At 46.4% G+C, this 24988-nt stretch overlaps 1 protein-coding gene across 1 annotated transcript in view; it reads left to right on the forward strand.

The window, feature by feature from the left end:
* PRR14L (proline rich 14 like) overlaps window positions 1-24988 on the forward strand; it is a 76175-nt gene that overhangs the window by 11302 nt on the left and 39885 nt on the right. The window lies entirely within an intron of this gene.

The raw sequence follows: 24988 nt of genomic DNA on the forward strand, positions 1-24988 counted from the left end.
TTCATTACATAACTTATATTTAAAGAGCAGTTTGATTTGATGCAGTTCTAGATGTAACTGTCTTATATCTATATATTAGCCGTTGAGCCCGTAAAAACGGGCTAGTATAGGACGGGGGGGGGGGGTTGAAAGGCCCCCCCCCCCCCCCCCCGCCGCCGAGCTCGCCGCTGCCCCTCCGAGGTCACCGCTACGCCCTCCCCCCCCCCCCCCCCGGAGTCGCCGCCACCCCTCCACCTGAGCCGGGTCCTCGCTTCGCTATTGAAACAACGCGGGAACGTAGCACACAGCTCAGACGAGCTGCCGTCCTTCTTCTCTGCCTGTGTCCCGCCCTTGTGGGCGAGGGCGGGACACAGGCAGGGAAGGAAGGCCGACGGCAGCTCAGCTGAGCTGTGTGCTCCGTTCCCGCGCTTTGTATAGCGGAGCGAATGCCCGGCCCGGGTGGAGAGTGGGTGGCGGCGGCGACCTTGGGGGGGGTGGGGGGGGAGCGGTAGCGACGGCGGTTTTGTCCCTCCCCTTGCGCAGTAGAGACCCTCTCTGTCCCGCCCCCGTCATCACGTATTGACGTGGGGGTGGGACAGAGAGGGTCTTTACTGCGCATTTGCGAGTGAGTTTGGTCACTCGCCGTTTATATGTTTGATACTGGCCTGGGCCAGCTACCAAAGTTGAATTTTCATTGCTTGATGTCCATTCTTGCCCATCATTCCAATTTTCCTTAAATGCTGTTGCTGCTCCCTTCAATACTGCTTCCTATCTTCCAGAGGATACTTCCTGAATCCCTTCTTGCCTCTACACTCTATTAATATTTATAGATTCAAAAACCGAAAAGCAAATTCCTGACCATATATGGCAATGCTTCTCAAATTGGGGTCCACATTTACTTAAACATTTTCTCCCTTCTAAAGCACCCAACTATTCTGCTTATTTTCGAAAGGAGAAAAACGCCCATGTTCAGAAGATGGGTTTCTGTTTCCCGTGGGCGGCCAAATCGGTGTAATCGAAAGCCGATTTTGGTCGTCTTCAACTACACTCTGTCGCGGGAACGAATAAATTTGAAGGGGGCGAGTCGGAGGTGTGGTGAAGGCGGGACTGGGGCGTGGTTATCAGCCGAGCAGAGGTGGGCGCGCTCGACCGATAATGGAAAAAAGAAAGGCGTTTTTAGCAAGAATTTAGGACACTTTTTTTGGACCCTTTTTTCTCACGAACAGGTCCCAAAAAAGTGCCCTAAATGACCAGATGACCACCGGAGGGAATCAGGAATCACCTCCCCTGACTTCCCCAGTGGTCACTAACCCCCTCCCACCAAAAAAAACCCACTTGCAAAAACCTTATTTCCCAGCCTCTATGCCACTCTCAAATTCCGTACCCACCTCCATGACAGCAGAATGTGTTCAGTCCTCTCACAGCCTTTCCCTGGGTCAGATGTGGCTCTTGGGTGCACTGCAGGGTCACATCAGCATTGAATTGTGGTGGTTGTAGGTTATTGGGCTCCGTGATTTCACTAGATTGTGTTACAGTCTCACGATGTTGGTAGTTGGTAGGCTCTTCTCCCATGGTGCTTTTCCCTCTGCTTACTGGGTCAGAGTGCCCTGTTTTGTTTCTGGTAGTCCACGAGGTAGTGGCCATTTTTGTAAGTCCGTTTTAGATCCCTTTCGTGTGTTAGCCACGTTACAGAACTTAGTTCTTACCTTGGATGTTGCTGAAAGAGGGCATTGTACACCATTCTGCCAGCTCTGACCTACTGCTAATCTTAGTACCAGGGAGACTCGTTGCCAGTGGGGCACAACCTCTGATCTGCAGTTAACTGTGAGTAAACGCAGTTATTGAAATAAAGGACGTTTTCAGCGAGATTAGTCTTACGGTGTGAACTGCTGTGCCAAGGTTATACAGCAGCAACAAGTCCTGTCCCTGGAGCACTTTTAGTGGGTAATGCAGTGCACTTCAGGCAGGCGGACTCAGTCCCATCCCCCCTACCTGTACCATTTGTGGTGGTAAATGGGAGCCCTCTAACCCCCCCCCAAAAAAACCCACTGAACCCACATGTAGGTGCCCCCCTTCACCATTAAGTGCTATGGTAATGGTGTTGAGTTGTGGGGAGTGGGTTTTGGGGGTCTCAGCACCCAAGGTAAAGGAGCTATGCACCTGGGAGGTAATTTAATGTTTTTTCCTATTTTTTAAAAGTGCCCCCTAGGGTGCCCAGTTGGTGTCCTGGCATGTGAGGGGGACCAGTGCACTACGAATCCTGGCCCCTCCTACGACCCAAAGCCTTGGATTTGGTCGTTTTTGAGCTGGGACGCTTCGGTTTCGATTATCGCTGAAAAACGAAAACGCCCAGCTCAAACAAACGCCCACATCCAATGCATTTGCCTGGCACAAACCGTATTTTCGAGACTAAAGATAAACGTCCATCTTTTTCGAAAATACGATTCGGCCCACCCCTTCACGACCTGTTCACGGAGACAGACGTTCTTTCACATGGGCGTTTGCGTTCGATTATGCCTCTCTATGTCTCCTAACTTCTTGAACTTCAAAAGTTGCATAACTTCGTTCTCCCCTTGCATCAAATTAGGTGAATCCCCCGATCGCCAGTTAGTGAGGATACACTTCTTGCTATCAAAAATCCCTTTCTCAAATGCAACTTTTCTCCCATTTTAAGCTCTAGGTTCCCACTGAAATCTTAATAGCTGCTGCATGCCTGTCCCCAGTTGCATTTCTTTAATCCATATTACTTCCAAGTGGGCTGCTAGCTCTGTTAAAAGGTGTTGAATCTTTCCAGGTGAACAGGTCCAGAACGTGTGACCTAGTATAGCCTGTTCATGCAAAAACTTGGAGCATTCCCCTTTTCTGAGAGTTTAGCATTCCTTTCACCTAAATAACAAGAGATGGAGGATAGATATAAATATATCCAAAAAAAGCAATTGTTAATGCTAAAAAGAAATAGTTTTCAGATACGATAGCACGAGATATTACAAATGTGGGCAAACTTTTTCACACAGTAAATAGTTTAATTGATACATCACAAATATCTGAGAAATCAGGTAAATTATTGCTTACTGCTGACCAGTTAGCGTCTCATTTTCAGACAAAGATTACTGCCCTGTTTGAAACTTTATATAAGTCTACTGGAAGCCTAGATAGATCATCTAATGGGTTATAGTCAGATGAAGGTTGCTTAGTGGATTGTAATTGGAGTACTTTTATCCAAGATTTCCATGCATTACTTGGACCTATTATGCTTACAGTTTGAAAAATCCCACTACTGTTTGGATAATTGTCCAACACATTTCGTGAAGCTAATGGCAGTAGTTTTTAAGGAGATTTTACTAAACTGGATGGAATACCATCTAGCATCTGGCCTTTCCACAAAGGTTTTGCAAAGATTATTTTTTCTATTTTAAAAAGTCACTCAGCTTTTAAAGGATATATAGCTAACTATAGACCTGTTGCATTGGTCCCTTATTTTGTCAAGATAATGGAGACTTGGTAACAAAGCAATTAGTAATGTATTTAGATCAGTTTCATTTGTTACGTACCTCTTAATCTGGGTTCCTTTCTGATTATAGCATAGAAACCTTATTGCTTGCGTTAGTGGATTATGTGACAAATCTCCTAAGCAAGGGACATGGTGCCCTCATTATGCAACTGGATCTGTCCAGTGCCTTTGATCTGGTAGACCATAATGTATTACTGGAGATTCTTGACAAATATGGTATAACCTGTAATATAATATCATGGTTTAGGGGATTTCTAACTTCATGATCTTATTGTGGTAAATTTCAGGAGCAAATATCCGATTATTGGTTTCCTCCTTCAGGTGTGTCCCAGGGATCACTGCTCTCTCCAGTGTTGTTTAATGTTCTTCTGTACTCCTTGGGCCAACATTTGGAGCAAGTTGGTTATTGAAGCTATATCTATGCAGATGATATTACTATAATTTTCCTTGTCACTAACAGTTTAAAGGCTATATACAGTGGTGGAAATAAGTATTTGATCCCTTGCTGATTTTGTAAGTTTGCCCACTGACAAAGACATGAGCAGCCCATAATTGAAGGGTAGGTTATTGGTAACAGTGAGAGATAGCACATCACAAATTAAATCCGGAAAATCACATTGTGGAAAGTATATGAATTTATTTGCATTCTGCAGAGGGAAATAAGTATTTGATCCCCCACCAACCAGTAAGAGATCTGGCCCCTACAGACCAGGTAGATGCTCCAAATCAACTCGTTACCTGCATGACAGACAGCTGTCGGCAATGGTCACCTGTATGAAAGACACCTGTCCACAGACTCAGTGAATCAGTCAGACTCTAACCTCTACAAAATGGCCAAGAGCAAGGAGCTGTCTAAGGATGTCAGGGACAAGATCATACACCTGCACAAGGCTGGAATGGGCTACAAAACCATCAGTAAGACGCTGGGCGAGAAGGAGACAACTGTTGGTGCCATAGTAAGAAAATGGAAGAAGTACAAAATGACTGTCAATCGACAAAGATCTGGGGCTCCACGCAAAATCTCACCTCGTGGGGTATCCTTGATCATGAGGAAGGTTAGAAATCAGCCTACAACTACAAGGGGGGAACTTGTCAATGATCTCAAGGCAGCTGGGACCACTGTCACCACGAAAACCATTGGTAACACATTACGACATAACGGATTGCAATCCTGCAGTGCCCGCAAGGTCCCCCTGCTCCGGAAGGCACATGTGACGGCCCGTCTGAAGTTTGCCAGTGAACACCTGGATGATGCCGAGAGTGATTGGGAGAAGGTGCTGTGGTCAGATGAGACAAAAATTGAGCTCTTTGGCATGAACTCAACTCGCCGTGTTTGGAGGAAGAGAAATGCTGCCTATGACCCAAAGAACACCGTCCCCACTGTCAAGCATGGAGGTGGAAATGTTATGTTTTGGGGGTGTTTCTCTGCTAAGGGCACAGGACTACTTCACCGCATCAGTGGGAGAATGGATGGGGCCATGTACCGTACAATTCTGAGTGACAACCTCCTTCCCTCCGCCAGGGCCTTAAAAATGGGTCGTGGCTGGGTCTTCCAGCACGACAATGACCCAAAACATACAGCCAAGGCAACAAAGGAGTGGCTCAGGAAGAAGCACATTAGGGTCATGGAGTGGCCTAGCCAGTCACCAGACCTTAATCCCATTGAAAACTTATGGAGGGAGCTGAAGCTGCGAGTTGCCAAGTGACAGCCCAGAACTCTTAATGATTTAGAGATGATCTGCAAAGAGGAGTGGACCAAAATTCCTCCTGACATGTGTGCAAACCTCATCATCAACTACAGAAGACGTCTGACCGCTGTGCTTGCCAACAAGGGTTTTGCCACCAAGTATTAGGTCTTGTTTGCCAGAGGGATTAAATACTTATTTCCCTCTGCAGAATGCAAATAAATTCATATACTTTCCACAATGTGATTTTCCGGATTTAATTTGTGATGTGCTATCTCTCACTGTTACCAATAACCTACCCTTCAATTATGGGCTGCTCATGTCTTTGTCAGTGGGCAAACTTACAAAATCAGCAAGGGATCAAATACTTATTTCCACCACTGTATAACATCTCTCATTGCTTTCTAATTATTACAAATTGGATGACTACCCATTATTTGAAATTGAATAAAGATAAGACCAAGTTCCTATCGGTAGGAACAAATCAAAATCAAGAAATTGCATCAGGTCTGATTATAGATGGGAAAAGTTTTACATTGGGATCAATCCATTAAAATCTTAGGCATCACACTAGATAACTATCCATGGAGCAACAGATTATCTTTTTAAAAGCTCTTCCTTGTCATCAAGCAGATGAAGCCATTACGTATGGGTTGTGTCCATTGACCAGCAGGGGGAGATAGAGAGCACTCAACTTTTCACAGTGCCTCATGGCCAGCTAGCTCCACTGCCTCTTAAGTATTCTCTATCTCCCCAAGCAGGGTGGCTGCAGCTTCTTTGAGCTCCATCAAAAATCTGCCTGGGGGTGGCTCCTGGCTTGCCAGTTGTTAGCCGGGGTGTTAGAGGCTATAGCAGCTTCACTTTGAAGGCACATAGGTCAGCCCTTTCCCTGCCTTACCCATGCCCTCGTGGATGTGGACATATTAGCTTGCTTTTCCCTGTCCTTTCCCACTCAGTGGATGCAGGCACATTGGTTCGCCTTTCCCTGCCGTTCCCACTTATCTGAGCCTCCGGAGTGAATTTATTTACCTATTTTGCCTCTGCTTTCCTCACAGCGTTTAAAAAAAAAAAAAAAAAGTCGCGTCACGCTTTAGCGCAGCGATCTTGGAAAAGAGGTTTTTTTTCTTGAGATTCTTCTGCAGAACCAGAGCTGTGATACTCGGTCTAGTGAGGTAAGAGTGTTTTCTGACTCCTCCGGGGTGGGCCCGCGATCGGGACGTTTTTGGCGTGAACCGCCATTTTGAATTTTACCGCCGTTTTCGGCGATGGCTGCGGAGACTGTAAAGCGCTGTTCTAAATGTGGCAAGCGCAAATCAGCAGCGGGGCTCTGTAAATCGTGCTGTACAGACGGTAGAGCCGGCCCGAGCATGGTGAGCAGCGATCTTTTGCGCTCTGAGCTGGCAGCGGACGCCATTTTGGATTTTCCACATGGCGCGGCCTCCGTTGCGACGGAGAGCCCTGAATCCGGGGGTGGGGGGGGGGTCCTCTGAGTGAGGCTTATAATAGAGCTGATAGCCCTGGGCAGGATCCGGACGGTCAGGGAGCGGTTTTCTCCCCTGATTTTGTTTTAATGCTGCATAAGGCATACATGCTTAAAAGAGCTCTTCCACAGGGATCTTCGGAACCTCTGCCTACCCCCCCCCCCCCCCCCCCGGTGGATCCTGGCCTTTTGGAGTTGGCTTTGCCTGTTTCTTATCCTGATAAACGCAGTAGGGCTAATTCCCCTTCTGAGTGTGGCGCACCCCCCTTTTCCCCCCCTTGGTCGGGCTATGAGGATTCTGAGGGGTCTGGCAGAGCTTCTTGGTCTGAGGAGCCAGAGTCGGGTGCAGAATTGCCACAGGATCTTGATGATCCATCTGCGGTGAGGATTTTCCACCGCGATGAGCTGCCAGCGCTTATTTCAGATGCCTTACAAGCCCTCTTGATTGAAGATCCAGGGACTGTCACAGCCTCCTCTGTTAATCCAAGGATGGCTAGTACCAGAAAGCCTGCTCGAGCCTTTCCTTTGCATGACTCCATCCAAGAGCTTATTTCGGCTCAATGGGCTGACCCTGAGGGACCTTTGAAGGTTGCCAGGGCTATGGGGCAATTATACCCTCTGAGTGAGGAACATTTGGCTCGCTTTGCAATGCCTAAAGTGGATGCCCTGGTCATGGCTGGTACAAAGAGAACTACCCTCCCTGTTGAAGGAGGTGTTACCCTGAAGGATATTCAAGACCACAGGCTTGATTCAGCTCTGAAGCGGTCCTTTGATTTGGCTGGTCTCACTGTTCGGGCATCTGCATGCAGTTGTTATGCTGCTAGAGCCTGCCTGGCTTGGTTACAGCAGGCAGTGGAACAGCCCGGTGATGGAGTGGAGACCTTATCTGAAGTGGCTCTGTGGATGGAGTCGGCCTTGTCCTTTTTGGCTGACGCCCTTTATGATATGGTTGGAGCTTCGGCTAAACAAATGGCTGTAGCAGTGGCGGCTTGCCGCACTCTTTGGCTACGACATTGGGCGGCGGACATGGTCTCTAAGCAAAAGTGGGTGAAGTTGCCCTTTCAAGGCCTTCTCCTGTTTGGTGAGGAGCTGGAAAACATTGTTAAAGGCCTGGGGGGATTCCAAACCTCGGCGCTTGCCTGAAGATAGGCCGAGGCCTTCCTCTAAGGGTCAGGCGGTCCGCTCCTCTTACAGACCTCGCTTCCGTGAAGCTAGAAGGTACCGCCCGGGGCGTGCTGCTGGGTTCACTTCTCGTGCCCGCTTTCAGCAGAGAAACTCCTTTCGCTCGGACAAACGTTCCGCAGCTGCCGGTTCAAGGCCTGGAGTTCAGGGGCGACCCTCTCAATGATGGTGTGCCGGCCCCCTCCTCATTTCCTGTCATCGGAGGAAGACTTTCCCTCTTTTTCGAGGAGTGGGCCAAAATCTCCGCAGATCAGTGGGTCTTGGACCTGATCAGAGACAGATACCGAATAGAATTCGATGCCCCGGTGAGAGACGTGTTTGTGGAGTCCCGATGCGGTTCTGCCGCCAAACGGGTGGCGGTAGAGGAGACTTTGCACAGTCTGTGCCAGATAGGGGCTGTGACCCCGGTGCCTCCTGCCGAACAAGGTCTAGGCCGCTACTCCATTTACTTTGTGGTGCCACGAAAAGGCGGGTCTTTTCGCCCGATCTTGAACTTAAAAGAGCTGAACAAGTCCTTAAGAGTGCGGCATTTTCACATGGAAACCCTGCGCTCCGTCATTGCGGCGGTACAGCCAGGAGAGTTTCTCACGTCTCTGGACCTGAAAGAAGCTTACTTGCATATACCAATTTGGCCCCCGCACCAGAAGTTTCTGCGGTTTGCGGTGTTGGGAAAACATTTCCAGTTTCGGGCCTTGCCTTTTGGCCTCGCCACTGCTCCCCGAACCTTCTCCAAGGTAATGGTGGTAGTAGCTGCTTTTCTCAGGCGAGAGGGTATCCTGGGTTCACCCGTACCTAGACGATTGGCTCATCAGAGCAGACTCAGAAAAAGAGAGTCATCTAGCTACAGCCAGACTGGTTTCAGTCCTTCAATCTCTGGGCTGGGTCGTCAATATGGCCAAAAGTTACCTGACCCCCTCGCAATCTCTAGAATATTTGGGGGCCAGGTTCGACACAGCCTCGGGCTATGTGTTTCTTCCCGAGCAAAGGCGGTGCAAGCTTCAGAATCAGGTCCGTCTGCTCCTGAGGATGCCCTGCCCGCGAGCATGGGACATTGTCCAGCTGTTGGGATCGATGACGGCCACCTTGGAAGTGGTGCCATGGGCGAGAGCGCACCTGAGACCTCTACAGTATTCTCTACTTCTACGATGGTTTCCAGTATCTCAGGATTATCAGTGCAGACTTTCTTGGCTCCCTGCGGCCTGCCTCAGTATGGAGTGGTGGCTCTCGGACAGCATGTTGTGGCGGGGAATGCCGCTGGCGCTCCCCGATTGGTGCCTGGTGGTGACAGATGCCAGCCTGAAGGGCTGGGGCGCACATTGCCAGGAGAAGCATGCCCAGGGTCTGTGGATGCCTGACGAGTCGGAGTGGTCTATCAACCGCCTGGAGTTGAAAGCGGTGTTTCTGGCTCTTCTGGCCTTTCAAGTGACCCTGGAAGGATTGGCTGTCAGAGTGATGTCGGACAACACGACAGCAGTGGCCTACATAAATCGACAAGGCGGAACTCAATGCAGAGCTCTAGCCGCGCAGGCCAAACAAATTTGCCACTGGGCCGAGCTGCATCTACAGTTCCTGTCAGCAGCTCACATTGCAGGTCAGAGCAATGTGCAAGCCGACTATCTAAGCAGGCATCAGATCGATCCAGCGGAGTGGGAACTAGCAGACGATGTATTCCTGCAGATATGTGCCAAATGGGGCAAGCCAGTGATGGATCTTATGGCGACCAGTTCCAATGCCAGAGTCCCATGCTTCTTCAGCAGACGGAGGGATCCTCGCTCTGCCGGGTTGGATGCCTTGGCTCAACCCTGGCCCCTGGGTTTGCTGTATGTCTTCCCTCCGTGGCCCTTGATAGGGCGAGTGCTCCTGCGGATTCGGCTGCATCCAGGAGAAGTGGTGCTCATCGCCCCGGATTGGCCCAGGAGGCCTTAGTATGCGGACCTCCGACAGATGCTGTTGGAGGCTCCCTTTCTGTTACCTCTGGTTCCGCACCTGTTGTCACAGGGGCCGGTGGCCATGGAGGACGCCTGCCGCTTTGGTCTTATGGCATGGCGATTGAGAGGGCGCAATTGAGAGATAAAGGCTACTCAAATAAGGTAATTTCCACTCTCCTGCAGGCCCATAAGCGCTCCACTTCCGTGGCTTATGCCAGGATTTGACACCAGTTTGAAGTCTGGTGTGTTTCAAGAGCGCTTTCTCCGTTGCGGGCTCCTGTCTCGCCGATTCTGGACATTTTGCAGGATTGTGTACACAAAGGCTTGGCCTATAATTCCCTGCAGGTGCAAGTGGCAGCATTGGCCTCCCTGCGTGGCAAGGTTGAAGGCGTGTCCTTAGCTGCTCATCCAGATGTGGCACGGTTTCTTAGAGGGGTGCTTCGGCTCCGTCCTCCCGTGCGGGCACCTTGTCCAGCTTGGAACCTGGGGTTAGTATTGAAGGCCCTTCAGGGGGCTCCTTTTGAACCGCTTCGGCGTGCTTCAGAGAAAGATTTGACACTGAAGGCCGTCTTTTTAGTGGCCATTACCTCGGCGAGACGGGTATCAGAGCTCCAGGCGCTGTCCTTTAGAGACCCTTTTCTGCAATTCTCAGAGTCAGGGGTCACGGTTCGGACCGTGCCTTCCTTCATGCCTAAGGTGGTTTCAACGTTTCACCTAAACCAGCCTGTTTTTCTTCCCTCCTTTGTTGAGGAGGAGTTTCCAGATTCATTTGGGCAGTTGCACCTTTTGGATGTGCGCAGGACTCTGTTGTAGTATCTGCGAATTACAAATGCTTTCAGGACCTCTGATCATCTTTTTGTGCTGTTTGCAGGTCCTCGCAGAGGGTCTTCAGCGTCTAAAGCCACTATTGCCCGTTGGCTCAAAGAAGCTATCTTTTCAGCATATCTGCTGTCTGGCCGGGCTCCGCCTGAAGCCTTTTTTTTTTTTTTTTTAATCTTTATTTATCAATTTAGATATATTAAAACAAGCAAAAACAAACTTGTCAAGTAAATAACATCACTGTTCAGGTGTATAAGGAAACAAATTAATATTCAAACAATTACAGTATGTTAATTAAAGTCCACATTAGTGAGATTCAAAAATTACATCATGGATTCCTGAAGAAAATATTTAAGGAAGCTTTCCCTTATCGGACGCTCATAAAAGATATCTTCTCTTAATATATAGGGTTCTAAGTTAATTACTCCCTTGTCCTTTTGCAGCTAAAAATGAAGAAAGCTGTGCCGGCTCATAAAACACATATTTATTAGATTGATACTTAACTAGGCATTTGCACGGGTACTTTAGAAAAAACGTACCTCCTAACTGAATTACACCAGGCCTCATAAGTAAAAATCGCTGTCTACGTTTTTGGGTCTCCTTAGTCACATCAGGGAAGAGACTAACTTTTAAACCAAGGAAATTCTTATCCTTATTTTGGAAGAAAAGTCTCATCAGCCAGTTTTTATCTGGCGATAAGGCTACTGTGGCAATTAAAGTAGAAGCTTGGACTAGTTCAGTATCTGAGGATTCCAATATCAATGAGATGTCCAATTCTGACTTTTCTTGGGGCACCTGGCGCTTCAGGGGCAAGTAATATATTTGTGTAAATGGTGGAACCATTTCCTCTGAAGCGCCAAGTGTCTCAGTAATATACTTTCTAAGCATTTCCCTTGGTAGAACTCCAACTTTTTTTGGAAAGTTTAAGAAGCGGATATTATTATTTCTGGTTACATTTTCCAAGAATTCAGTACGTCTCCTCAAGGAAATTAAATCTTTAATCATAGTCTCTTGGTTTAAATGAACCTCTTTCACTTGTTTTTCCAATTCTTCTTGATGTTTCGATATTGTCTCTACCTTGAGTTCAGTCTGTTGAACCTTATGGTCCATATTAACCATTTCTTGAGATAGTTGTTTAATTTGTGGACTTAGGGAACTTCCCAAGTCCACAATCAAAGTATATAGAGTCTCTAATGTAATTTCAGTAGGTTTCTGAAATTTAGGAAATTGTCCGCCTGAAGCCTTTAAGGCACATTCCACAAGAGCGATTTCCTCTTCCTGGGCGGAAACTGGAGCACTATCTCTTCATGAGATTTGCAGTGCTGCAACATGGGCTTCTAAGCTCTCTTTCGCCCGACATTACAGGCTGGATGTGGCTGTCAGCAGGGATGCGTGTTTTGGAGCACAGGTGCTAGCGCGTGGTGTGGCTTGTTCCCACCCTATATAGGGATTGCTTTGTTACATCCCATACGTAATGGCTTCATCTGCTTGATGACAAGGAAGGGAAAATTAGGTTCTTACCTTGGTAATTTTCTTTCCTTTAGTCATAGCAGATGAAGCCATGAGCCCTCCCTGTATGAATGTCTGTATTGCAGTGATTCTGATTTCAGATGCGGTTCTTGTTTCCTGAAGTTATATTCCTTCCTTGGGGAGTCGGAAAACAGTCTTCAGGATTCTTGTTACAGTTATAGGAGGATGAGTTCATTCCCTCCAGTTCTTGTTTTGGGAGGATGAGTTTATTCCCTCCAGGAGGATGCAAGTATTCCCTCCGTTTATACAAAGTGGAGGACAAGTTTATTCCCTCCAGGAGGATGAGTTCATTCCCTCCTTTTTTGAGTTCATGCCCTTGTTAAGGGGCCATCGTTCGCTGTGAGGAAAGTTCATGTTATTCCCATTGCGGTTTGCCATACTGCTTTGGAAGCTTCAAATACTGAAGAGGCAGTGGAGCTAGCTGGCCATGAGGCACTGTGAAAAGTTGAGTGCTCTCTATCTCCCCCTGCTGGTTGATGGACACAACCCATACGTAATGGCTTCATCTGCTATGACTAAAAGAAAGAAAATTACCAAGGTAAGAACCTAATTTTCCCTTTTCATATTATGAGAAGATTATGAGCTATCATAAATATCTGTCAGTGGAATTATTTAGACTTGTGGTACAATCTTTAATTCTCAGCAGTTTGGATTATTGCAACATTGTTTGTTTGGGGTTACTGAAATATCTGTTGAAAAAGGTCCAAACAATCTAGAATGTAGCCGTTCGACTGATCTTTTCACTTAAGAAATCAGATAAAATTATATTATTTTATCAAGCTTCATTGGCTTAGTGCCGAGTCCAGGATTACTTTTAAACTAGGATTTCTGTTGTGGAAGATAATATAGAGCATAGTACCATCATATATGATTTTCCTTGTACATGATTCGTTAGCGGGACGATTTTATAATATCCTCAGTTTGTTTTCTTTTGATTACCAAAGTCCATGAGGTATCACCTCTAAGAAATTTTTATCAGATTTATTTGCATGCCAGGTTGCCAAATTTTGGGAATTTTTACCGTCTAATCTAAGATTTTTACCTAGCTATGGCATGTTTAGAAAGAGCCTAAAGACCTTACTGTTTAGTAGATATGTGATTTAATAAATAATCATATATACTTAGAACATTCTTTTTTTAAATAAGCTAGTCTATAACTGTTTCTGCTAAATTTGTGACTGGGCAAATTGTGCTTTAGTATCTTCTTGTAACCCACTGTGAACTATTTAATATGGTATTAGCAGGCTGTACATAGCCTAACTATAAACATAGAAAAATGTAAGCAGATAAAGACCATATGGCCTATTCAGTCTGCCCATCCATGCCATCCCCTCTCCCTGTCACTCCCTCAGAGATCCTATGTACTTGTCCCAAGCTCTCTTGAATTTAGAAACTGTTTCATCTCCACCACTTCCACTGGGAGGCCGTTCCACAAATTCACCACCCTTTCTGTAAAGAAGTACACCATCTAGTGATCACTAGTTGCCAGATTGATCACCTACAGAAACACTCTCCCTATTAGTAAGCACTAAGTCCAGTATGGCCCCATCCTATGTGGGTTCCATTGTCAACTGCATAATAAGTAGAACTGTACCGAATAGCATATTTTACTATTCGGCCAAATATGAATACCAAATACGAATAATGGCATTGAGCTTTAACATAACATAATAAAAGAAGCACCTTGAAATCAGAGATCAAGTATAAAAACAGAAAAATGCAGGCAGATAAAGACCATATGGCCTATCCAGTCTGCACATCCATGCCATTTACTCTCCCCATCACTCCCTTAGAGATCCTGTGTATTTGTCCAAAACTCTCTTGAATTCAGATATATTTTTGTCTTCACCACTTCCACTGGGAGGCTGTTCCACGAATTCACCACCTTTTCCATGAAGATGTATTTTCTCAGATTACTTCTGAGTCTTTCCTCTTTCACCTTCATCTTGTGCCCCCTCGCTCCAGAGCTTGCGCATTTATGCTTCATACTACTACTACTACTAATAATCATTTCTATAGCGCTGCTAGACATATGCAGCACTGTACATATTATATGCAGGTACTTTCTCTGTCCCTAGAGGGCTCACAATCTAAGTTTTTGTACTTGGGGTATTTAAACATCTCTATCATATCTCCCCTCTCCTGCTTTCTTCCAAAGTATGCCTATTAAGAACTTTAAATCTATCCTCATGAGAGTCACATGACGCTACGCACATATAAATGTTCTGCTGCTGCCACCTCTATAGAATCCATCACTTACGTGTTATAATCTCTGGATCTTCAACCTCAGTGAGTAACCTGACTGGTCGGAAGGCAGGTTCTACCTCTGGAACTGGTGAGGGGCAAAGGATGGCAACTAAAAACCTCTGTAAGGAGAGAGAGAGAAGTAAAAGACTAATACAGACAAAATGGCGGTGCCAGTCAGCCCATCGAGTTCTACTGTCGGCTCCGCATGGGTGGCAGAGGTAACTACTACTACTACTTATCATTTCTATAGCGCTACTAGACGTACGCAGTGCTGTACACTTGAACATGAAGAGACAGTCCCTGCTCGACAGAGCTTACAATCTAATTAGGACAAACAGGACAAACGAAATAAGGGAATATTAAGGTGAGGAAAAATAAGAGTTCTGAACAAGTGAATAAGGGTTAGGAGTTGGGGTACGGGAAAATATACTGGACAATTGACTGAGCCCTATAGACTCTCAATTACAGCAGCTTCAGGGGAACCTAGAATGAATTGCAGCTGATCTGGCGGCGTATTGCCATCACACTGGAGAATTGGAGGATAGAATGACAAAAGCAGAAGACTTGCATGCGTGAATTCAGAAAACAATCGCTGCTTATGAGGAGAAACTGGAGGATCTAGAAAACAGATCATGCAGGAATAACTTGCGCTTCATGGGCCTGCCAGAGATGGTGGAAGAGAGAGACCTCCGGGAGTTCCTGGAGCGTTAGTTGTCACAGCAGCTCCCATTGCTAGCGGAGAGGGCCCACAGGATAGGCCTCCGCCAAAAGGGGTCGACTAAACCCAGAGTGGTGATCTGCCGTCTTCTTAATTTTGCTCACAAATCTGCTATATTACAAGCAATTCGAGGCGGTGGAGGTTTGAGACATGAAGACCAAAAAGTTTTGTGCTTCCAGGATTATTCGTCCACAGTTGCGGCGCAACACCGGACATTTTTGCCTATATGTTCACAACAGGAAGGTTAAGTTTGCCTTGTTATACCTGGCCAAACTACGGGTGGTTCATCAAGGGCAAACAAATTTTTTTGCATCTGTGATGGAGGCCCAGAATTTTTTTCAGCAGCTGCCTACCTCAGAACAGGAAGGTCCGGGCCCAGAGAGTTGGCTTTGCTTTTTGGGGCCTGCGGATGAAAAAAATAAAACAGAAGTTGGCCTTAAAAGAATAATGAGATTTACCAATGACTGCGGCCTTCTGCCAAAATAGACAGTGAATCACAAGGCAATGCCACACACTGCTGTGGAGAACAAGGCTATCATTAGCTACTGGAGATCTCTCTAAGCAGTGCTACCTGTGGCGCACTTGCTTTCATTGTGTTCCAGAGATTTTAACATTGGATCACTTGATAGTAAATATATCAGACTGAACATATCTGCTATATAGCAGTTTGGAGATTGAGCTGAGGGTGCGAGTGGATTAGGGACTTTGTTTTTTTTTTTTTTTTTGGGGGGGGGGGTTGTATTGTAATGTGTGTAAGGGGGTGACTGGGCTAAAGGGTAACCCACTGATTGGATGCTGACATGTTAGCACTGGGAATATCTTGATGCATGTTTTGGTATCCAGCACCAACTATATGGAGCTAGGGGAGGGGAGTGCATGACATCTGTATGATAAGGTTTTTGTTGTTTTTTGTGATGAAGGGAGAATGAATGGGGGTTGGCACCTTTGTGGTTCAGAGGGTTTGGTGGGCAGGGAGGCGTCAAGTACTGACTAGTTGCGTTAGGAACATTACATTTGGGGTAATGGGGGTTGGGGAGGGTTTTAGGAGAAGGAGGGTGGGTAGGGACTTCACTCAGCATGAAGGAGGGATTTAAAGTTAGGGTGATTTTCTATAATTGCCTCCTAATTGTGGATCCTAAAGTTGACCCTATCCAAATCAAAAAGGCTGAGGTGAAGGGAACGGAGGGAGACCGTGAGCTGGGGCGATTTCCCTGCCTCTATTCTATTTGTCGTTGATGATTTTGCTCTTACAACTTTTGCTATGGTGAAGGTGGTTACTTGGAATTTTGGGGGTATTTCTTCCCCCATAAAGTGTTCAAAAATCCTACAGCACTTTCAGCGGATCAAGGCAGATATAGTTTTTTTGCAAGAGACACACCTGTCTGAATGAGAACAAGATAAACTGGCCCGCTGGTGGGTTGGTGACTGTATAGGATCCCCAGCGGTTGGGGAAAAAGGGGGTGTGGTTATCTTGTTTAGGAAAGGGATAGGTAATCAAATACAAAATATTTTAAAAGATCCTGAGGGTTGTTTTTTATTTTGTCAGGTTTTAGTGGCAAGGCAAACAGGTGTTTGTGGGCAGTATTTACGCACCCAATCAATGGAATAGCTCTTTCCTTGTCATCAACAGCAGATGAATCCATTAACTGATGGGTTGTATCCACCTACCAGCAGGTGGAGATAGAGAACACTGAAAGCACATGGTGTTCCTGGACGCCCAGCCCCCTCTGCCTTCAGTATATCTCTGTCTCCCAGCAGGTGTGGACGTCGCTTTCTCATCGCCTGGATTTCTGCCTGGGGTGGCTCCTGTGCTTTGCCAGTAGAGCGGGGGGTGTTGTGGCTGGTGGTGCCCACTTTAGGCATACTTGGTTTTCCCTGTCCCTGCCTTACCCCATTCTCCCTCCTCCCGGAGTTCCTCTGTGGCTGTATACCCCCTCTAGTCAAGTCTGTGGAGGACCCAGCTTTTACCTATGGATGTAGAACAACTGCTACTACTACTTATCATTTCTAAAGCGCTACTAGACGTACACAGCGCTGTACACTTGAACATGAAGAGACAGTCCCTGCTCGACAGAGCTTACAATCTAATTAGGACAGACAATCAGGACAAACGAGATCAGGGAATATTAAAGTGAGGATGATAAAATAAGGGTTCTGAATAAGTGAATAAGGGTTAGGAGTTAAAAGCAGCATCAAAAAGGTGGGCTTTTAGCTTAGATTTGAAGACGGCCAGAGATGGAGCTTGACGTACCGGCTCAGGAAGTCTGTTCCAGGCATATGGTACAGCAAAATAAAAGGAACAGAGTCTGGAGTTAGCAGTGGAGGAGAAGGGTGCAGATAAGAGAGATCTACCCAGTGAACGGAGTTCCCGGGGAGGAATGTAGGAAGAGATGAGAGTGGAGAGGTACTGAGGACCTGCAGAGTGAATGCACTTATAGGTCAATAAGAGGAGTTCGAACTGTATGCGGAAACAGATAGGAAGCCAGTGAAGTGACAAGAGGAGAGGGCTAATATGAGCATAACGGCACTGGCAGAATATTAGTCGTGCAGCAGAAAAAAAATCATTTTATTTTCATTTTAGTGTTAGGAATATGTCCAATTTGAGAATTTACATCTGCTGTCATATTTTGCACTGGGTATACTGGAGCTGTAACAGCTTACAGAAATTTTTTATAATGAAAAAAAATCACGTTATTTTTTTTCTCCTATACTAGTATAATACTTTCAATGATGTCTGTTTATATGCGCCATGGCTGGTATAAGGGCTGTGGCTATCATAGGGGTGGAGCTATATGTGGTGACCCCGCCCATATTGAGTACCGGCACCTTTGTTTTCTACAAAAAAAGCACTGCATATGTCTGATGATTTTGCTATTGCCCAGGGTACCCGTTAGGGTTGCCCTCGATCACCTCTGCTGTTTGTCTTAACTTGGATCTGCTTATACGAGATATCTACTCAAATCTGGATATACAAGGGATAACACTCGGAACAGTGGAATTCAAAGTGGCTGCTTTTGCAAATGATCTTTTGGTAACCTTAACAAAGCCCCAAGCCTCTCACTGCCTTATTGGAGAACTTTACAGAATATGGAGACTTTGCAGGCTTGCGCTTATACCTTGACAAATCCGAAGCTTTCGCATCTACCGTTGAAATTGAACAACATTGGATAGGGACATTTCCGCTGAAATGGGCGCACAACTCTTTTGTATATTTGGGGATTCTTCTTACACCTCGGGTGTCAACCGTTTATGACCTTAAACAAGATTCTGCATAACATGGAACTGCACTTAGATAGGTGGCAATCTTTATCATTGCCTCTTGCGGGACGAATAAGCCTAATACGCATGGTCATAACGCCTCGCTTTGCCAAACTTTGCCAATATGTCTGCTGAAAAAAGATATACGACGTTTCAACCGATTGGTTAGCAGATTCTGCTTGGCTAAGAAGAAGCCTACAGTGCACTGTCAGTTCTTATTAGGCAATTGGGCACAGGGGGGGATGGTTTTACCCATCCTACATTTGTACAATTTGGCTTGTCTCTTACGCAGTGTCTGGGACTGGGTGTATTCTCAGGGCTGGTTTACTCCCCTGCAGTTTGAGTGTGAGTTCTTTGCACCGTATAATCTGATCTCTTTGTTGCACGTAGAGCATTTGTTGATACCTACTGGGTTGCGATCCTTGGTACTTTTGAAGCCCCTGAGGGAGGCTTGGCGCTTCTTGGTGGGGACCTGCATGTTACTGAGTTGCTCCCTCTGCGCGGCGACCCTTCCTTCCCACCTGGTTTTGATAACAAAATTTTTTCGATCTGGGGGATCACCTGTCTTGAAAATGTTTTGGATTCTGAGTGGAGGCTTAAGTCTTTAACTGTGCTGAAGGGTCAGGAGGAAATAAAATGGGGAGACAAATTTGTATATTGTCAACTCAAGCATTACGTGCAATCACTTTGTAAAGAATCGCTGCAAGGGGGAATGGGCGCGCGGGTACATGATTTCTTTGATACTATCTCAGAACATGCCACATCCATATCGGGCATACATAGAGCACTTTGGGGGGGGGGGGGCCTAGAGATTTGGAAGTGATTCGACATCGCTGGGAACAAGATACAGTTTTGACATTGGAATCGTGGAATGTGCTTTCCTCAATCAAAGGTATATACCGAGGCTTACGAGTAATGCAATTTATAGAGAGTGTTACTTTCGGGTCTTCCATAGAGCCTATTTCACTCAGGTACAAATGGTTCGAGCGGAGGGTTGTCCTCTGCACTGTGTCCCAAATGTAAACTATCAGATTATATGTATTATCACGCCTTTTGGGGTTGCGACAAAATCCAACATTTTTGGAAGCAAATCACCAGATACCTCTCGTGTATAATACGACGCCCACTGGTGTGTACCCCGTCTACATTGTTGGATAGCACTGGTCCAAGAGTGAGACGGGTAGCAATGACCACGATACTGCCTCGGAAGGCCTTTTTATTAGCGCAGAAATGTATCTTGCAATCCTGGATATCAGAGGGGCCACCAGCATACTGGCACTGGCGCAATCAACTTCATCAGTTGATGGTCTGGGAAGCACAGGCGGCGAGGGGCTCATACAGATGAAAGGCGCGTTTTTTGAAGCTTCAGGACCCATACCTGTCATCCTTGTCCTCTAGGGGAAGGAGCTTGGTGCTAAATGAGCTATGATTGGATGGGAATTTGTGCGATTTGCTGAGATGTAGGAGGAATCTACTTATCACTCTCTATGCTGGAAGGAGACTAGGGAGGGAGGGAGGGTAGTAATTAATGGTGTTTCATTCACCTACTGGTCTTGTGGGGTTATAAGAATTCAGGCCTCATAAGGATTGATTGAGCGATGAAGAATGTAGGGATACGACAGGAGTTAGTTGAGGGCGGGGGAGGGGATTTGTTGCTAGATTTAATACCTGATTTAAGTTGAATATAGGACATGGGGTAGCGGATTGAAGAAGTTGGGGTTGTCAGTTTGCTCTCTCTTAGTAGGGCAGGTGTGTCTCTATTGTGTGGAGGAGTGGCCTGGTGGTTAGAGCACCAGTCTTGCAATCCAGAGGTGGCCGGTTCAAATCCCTTGTGATCTTGGGCAAGTCACTTAACCCTCCATTGCCTCAGGTACAGACTTAGATTGTGAGCCCTCCTGGGACAGAGAACTATCCAGAGTACCTGACTGTAACTCACCTTGAGCTACTACTGAAAAAGTTGTGAGCAAAATCTAAATAAATAAATAAATGTTATACCACACTTGTAAGGTTGTAACACAAGAAGGGGGAGAGACGGGTAGGGTGGGTGAGACACGAAATGCTTAGTTGTGTATTGGTAGAACTTGGTTGATGTATAACTCTCACTTCTTATTCTGTTGTTTCATGGAGAATATAATTGGGGGATGTGGGGGGAGGAGAGTAATTTGACTTAGTATGGTTGTCACTTGTTGGATGTTTTGAGGGATTAACAAATTATTTCAATCAAATCGATATGTGTATAATCTGGGAGGGGGGTTTAATAGCTTGAGTTGGGGAGGGGAGAAAATATTAAAACTTTGATGATGGAATACCACCTTGCCTTTGTTCAATATGTACTAACAACCAGTTTATCGGTGGAACTTGTTGGCAATGATAATTTTTTTATTTTTGTTACATTTGTACCCCGCGCTTTCCCACTCATGGCAGGCTCAATGCGGCTTGCATGGGGCAATGGAGGGTTAAGTGACTTGCCCAGAGTCATAAGGAGCTGCCTGTGCCTGAAGTGGGAATCGAACTCAGTTCCTCAGTTCCCCAGGACCAAAGTCCACCACCCTAACCACTAGGCCACTCCTCCATGTGCTAAGTCATCAATAAAAATTGTTGAAACTAAATCTGTCCTCATGTGCTTTATGACAAACATCATTGACCATTTTATTAGCCACCCTCTGGACTGATGCTATCCTATTTATATTTTTTTGAAGGTGCAGTCTCCAGAATTATACACAACTAGTAAAAAAGGCCCGTTTCTGACACAAATGAAACGGGCGCTAGCAAGGTTTTCCTCGGAGTGTGTATGTTTGGGAGAGTGTATGTGAGAGTGTCTGTTTGAGAGTCAGAGTGAAAGTGTGATTGTGTGAGAGAGAGCGTGAGTCTGGGTGTGAGTGTGTTTGTGAGAGAGTGTGTGTGTGAGAATGAGAGTGTGTGCAAGTGTATATGTGAGACACAGTGTGAGTGAGAGTGTGTGTGTGTAGGCGAGAGAGAGAGTGTGTGTGAGACACAGATTCTCTGTTTGAGTGAGTGTATGAGACCAAGCGAGTGTGTGAGTGACTGTGTGGCACATAGAGAGTGAATGTGATACAGTGTGAGACAGAGTGTGTGAGAGTGAGAGTCAGAAAGACATTGTATATGAGAGAGAGAGTGTGAGCCGTGCCCTCCCAATCCATGGCCATCTGTCCCCTGCCCCCTCCATTCATCCTTTTCCAGCAATTCCCCTCTGTCCCTGAGCCCTGCCCTCCCAATCCATGGCCATCCATGTTTGTCTGTCACCTGCCCCCTCCATTCATCCCTATCCTGCATTTCCCCTCTCTGCCTGAGGCCTGCTCTGCAATCCATATCCATCCATGCCCATCTGTCCCCTCCATTCATCCCTATCCAGCAATTCCCCTCTCCCTGAGTCCTGCCCTTCCAATCCATGCCCATCCATGCTCATCTGTCACCTGGCCCCTCCATTTTTCCCTATCCAGCATTTCCCCTCTCTGCCTGAGGCCTGCTCTGCAATCCATATCCATCCATGCCCATCTGTCCCCTCCATTCATCCCTATCCAGCAATTCCCCTCTCCCTGAGTCCTGCCCTTCCAATCCATGCTCCTCTGTCACCTGGCCCCTCCATTTTTCCCTATCCAGCATTTTCCCTCTCTGCCTGAGGCCTGCTCTGCAATCCATATCCATCCATGCCCATCTGTCCCCTCCATTCATCCCTATCCAGCAATTCCCCTCTCCCTGAGTCCTGCCCTTCCAATCCATGCCCATCCATGCTCATCTGTCACCTGGCCCCTCCATTTTTCCCTATCCAGCATTTCCCCTCTCTGCCTGAGGCCTGCTCTGCAATCCATATCCATCCATGCCCATCTGTCCCCTCCATTCATCCCTATCCAGCAATTCCCCTCTCCCTGAGTCCTGCCCTTGCAATCCATGCCCATCCATGCTCATCTGTCACCTGGCCCCTCCATTTTTCCCTATCCAGCAATTTCCCTCTCTCCCTGAGTCCTGCCCTCCCAATCCATGCCCATCCATGCTCCTCTGTCCCCTGCCGCCTCCATTCATCCTTTTCCAGCAAGTCCCCTCTCGCCCTTCCATGTTCCCCCCCCCTCGCATCCATGCTACGCTCTCTCCCATGTCCCAGCCTGGCCCGCCCTCTTCTCCCCCCCCCCCCTTCGCATCCATGCCCCCCCACTTCGCATCCTTGCCTCGCATCCATGCATCCTTTTTTTTTTTTTTATTCTTTTTAACTTTACCTCCGTGGCGGTTCGTGCAGCGAAGCGTCAGGGAAGGAGGCGGCGCTCCCGACGTCTAGCTTTCCCTTCGCTGTGTTCCGCCTTGTTGGAGGAACACAGCGAAGGGAAGGCTAGACGTCGGGAGCGCCGCCTCCTTCCCTGACGTTTCGCTTCCGGATTTGTTTGTTTTGTCGCGAGGGCGGGGCAGAGACGGCAGGCTGAACCCTTCAGCCTCAGCCTGGGAGTGACGTCAGATGGCTTCAAGGCTTCAGGCTTCAAGGCTTCAGGCTTCCGGCTTCAAGTTTCCGGCTTCACAGAACTCAGGCTTCCGGCTTCAAGTTTCCGGCTTCACAGAACGTGGCTTCAGAACGTTGAGGGTGCGTTTTATTATATTAGATATTCTAAATGAGGTCTCACCAGAGTGTTATACAGGGGCATCATCACCTCCTTTTTCCTACTTACCATTTCTCTCCCTGTGCACCCAAGCATCCTTTTAGCTTTCACCGTTGGCTTTTCTACCTTTTTGGCCACCTTAAGATCATCATATATGTTTATGCCGCGCTTGGTTTACATATACTATTTTTGCAGATACTTTTCTGTCCCTAATGGGCTCACAATCTAAGGTTATTTCTACCTTGGTCAATGGAAGGTTAAGTGACTTGCCCAGGGTCACACGGAGCTGCAGTGGGAATCAAACCCAGCTCCTCAAGATCCCAACCCACTGCACTAATTGTTATTTGTACCTGGGTCAATGGAGGGTTAAGTGGCTTGCCCAGGGTCACAAGGAGCTGCAGTGTGAATTGAACCCAGTTCTCCAGGTCAAACCCAAGTCCCTCTCTTCTTTCGTGCACCTCTAAATTATACCATTCCTTTAGGTTTTTGCACTCCCAAATGTATGACCCTGCATTTTTTAGCATAATATCTAAATTGACAAATTCCAGACCATTCCTCTAGCTTCGCTATGTCCTCCTTCATGTTATCCACACCATCACCCTGTTGCAGATTTTGGTATCATCCGCAAAAAGGAAAACCTTACCAGACAGCCCTTCAGCAATATTACTTACAAAAAATGCTTAAAACTGCCAACTCAAGAACTGAACCTTGCAGCACACCACTGGTAGCAGCACCCTTTTCCTCAGAATGAGCTCCATTTACCACTACCCTCTGTCACCTTCCACTCAACCAATTCCTAACCCAGTCAGTCTCTTTTGGGCCCATACCAAGGACCCTCAGTTCATTTATTAGTCGTCTGTGTGGAAGTGTCACAAGCTTTGCTAAAATCTAAATACACCACATTTAGTGCTCTCCTTTGATACAACTCTCTGGTCACCCATTCAAAGAAATTAATCAGATTTGTCTGACAAGGTCTGCCTCTAGTGAAACTATATTGCCTCGAGTCCTGTAATCCATTGGGTTCCAAAAACACTATTCTCTGTTTTAAAAGTGTTTCCATTAATTTACTTACCACAGAAGTCAGACTTACTGCCCTGTAGATCCCAACCTCTTCCTTACTTCTGCTTTTGTGAAGAGGGACTACATCTGCTCTTCTTCAGGACCACTCCCGATCCCATCCAGTATCATCACTTTGTCCACCTTTAGTTTAGCCAGCTCCTCACAATCATAGTCCTCTGAAAATTGTTCAGGCACTACCACCCCTCTGTTTCTGTTTGTTCTTCTGTTCTGACTACCAGCTTCTCTTAGTTTTTCCAGTTATTGTCACCTGTCGTCCTCTTTCTGCATCTCTTGTAGTTTATAAAGGCTAACCTCTTTTTCAGCTACAACTTTCAGAAGGATTTAGCACCTTTTCAAGTACTAATTTTCACTAGGATTTAGCACAGAAGAGCCCTGGATTATTTATATTTAAATTAAAATCATTATTCGGCTGAATGAGAATAATGCATTCAGAGCACTATTCAGGGCCAAATCAAATATGAATATTCGGTACAGCCCTAATAATAAGCCTGCCTTGTAGAGATATATAAAGGCATAACAAACTTAATTAGCTGCTCTTGCAGTCCTACCTTTTCCACTTAGCAGCCCCGAACTTCAAAATCATAAGAGAAGTTAAACTTGGTAAGAACTTTCCAATAAATGGCAATATTTGGACTTCTCTCCATCCACAAAAGGACTGTTCCCCAGTTGTGTTTCTGAATTTTAGGTGTCATATGCTATATTTTAGGCACCTAGGTGACCTTGCTTATGGGATTTTTTCGGCCTTTTTGAAGTGTTTGCTTCTAATTCTTTGGTTCTCAGAATATTAGGCAGTTCTAAGACACAAGTTTTTATGTAATGCTATAAGTTGTGTAGTTTTAGTAACAGACCTTTAGTGTAATTTTGATGTTTAGTTTCAGATGGTGCTGAGACATCCAGGCAGCAATGTCAGACAGGCATGTATGTGTGTGTGCAGGTCTGAATCAAAGTCATAGCCTCATGAAAGGGG

Source organism: Microcaecilia unicolor, chromosome 11 (assembly GCF_901765095.1).
Source record: "Microcaecilia unicolor chromosome 11, aMicUni1.1, whole genome shotgun sequence".
In the NCBI taxonomy this organism is placed as follows: domain Eukaryota; kingdom Metazoa; phylum Chordata; class Amphibia; order Gymnophiona; family Siphonopidae; genus Microcaecilia; species Microcaecilia unicolor.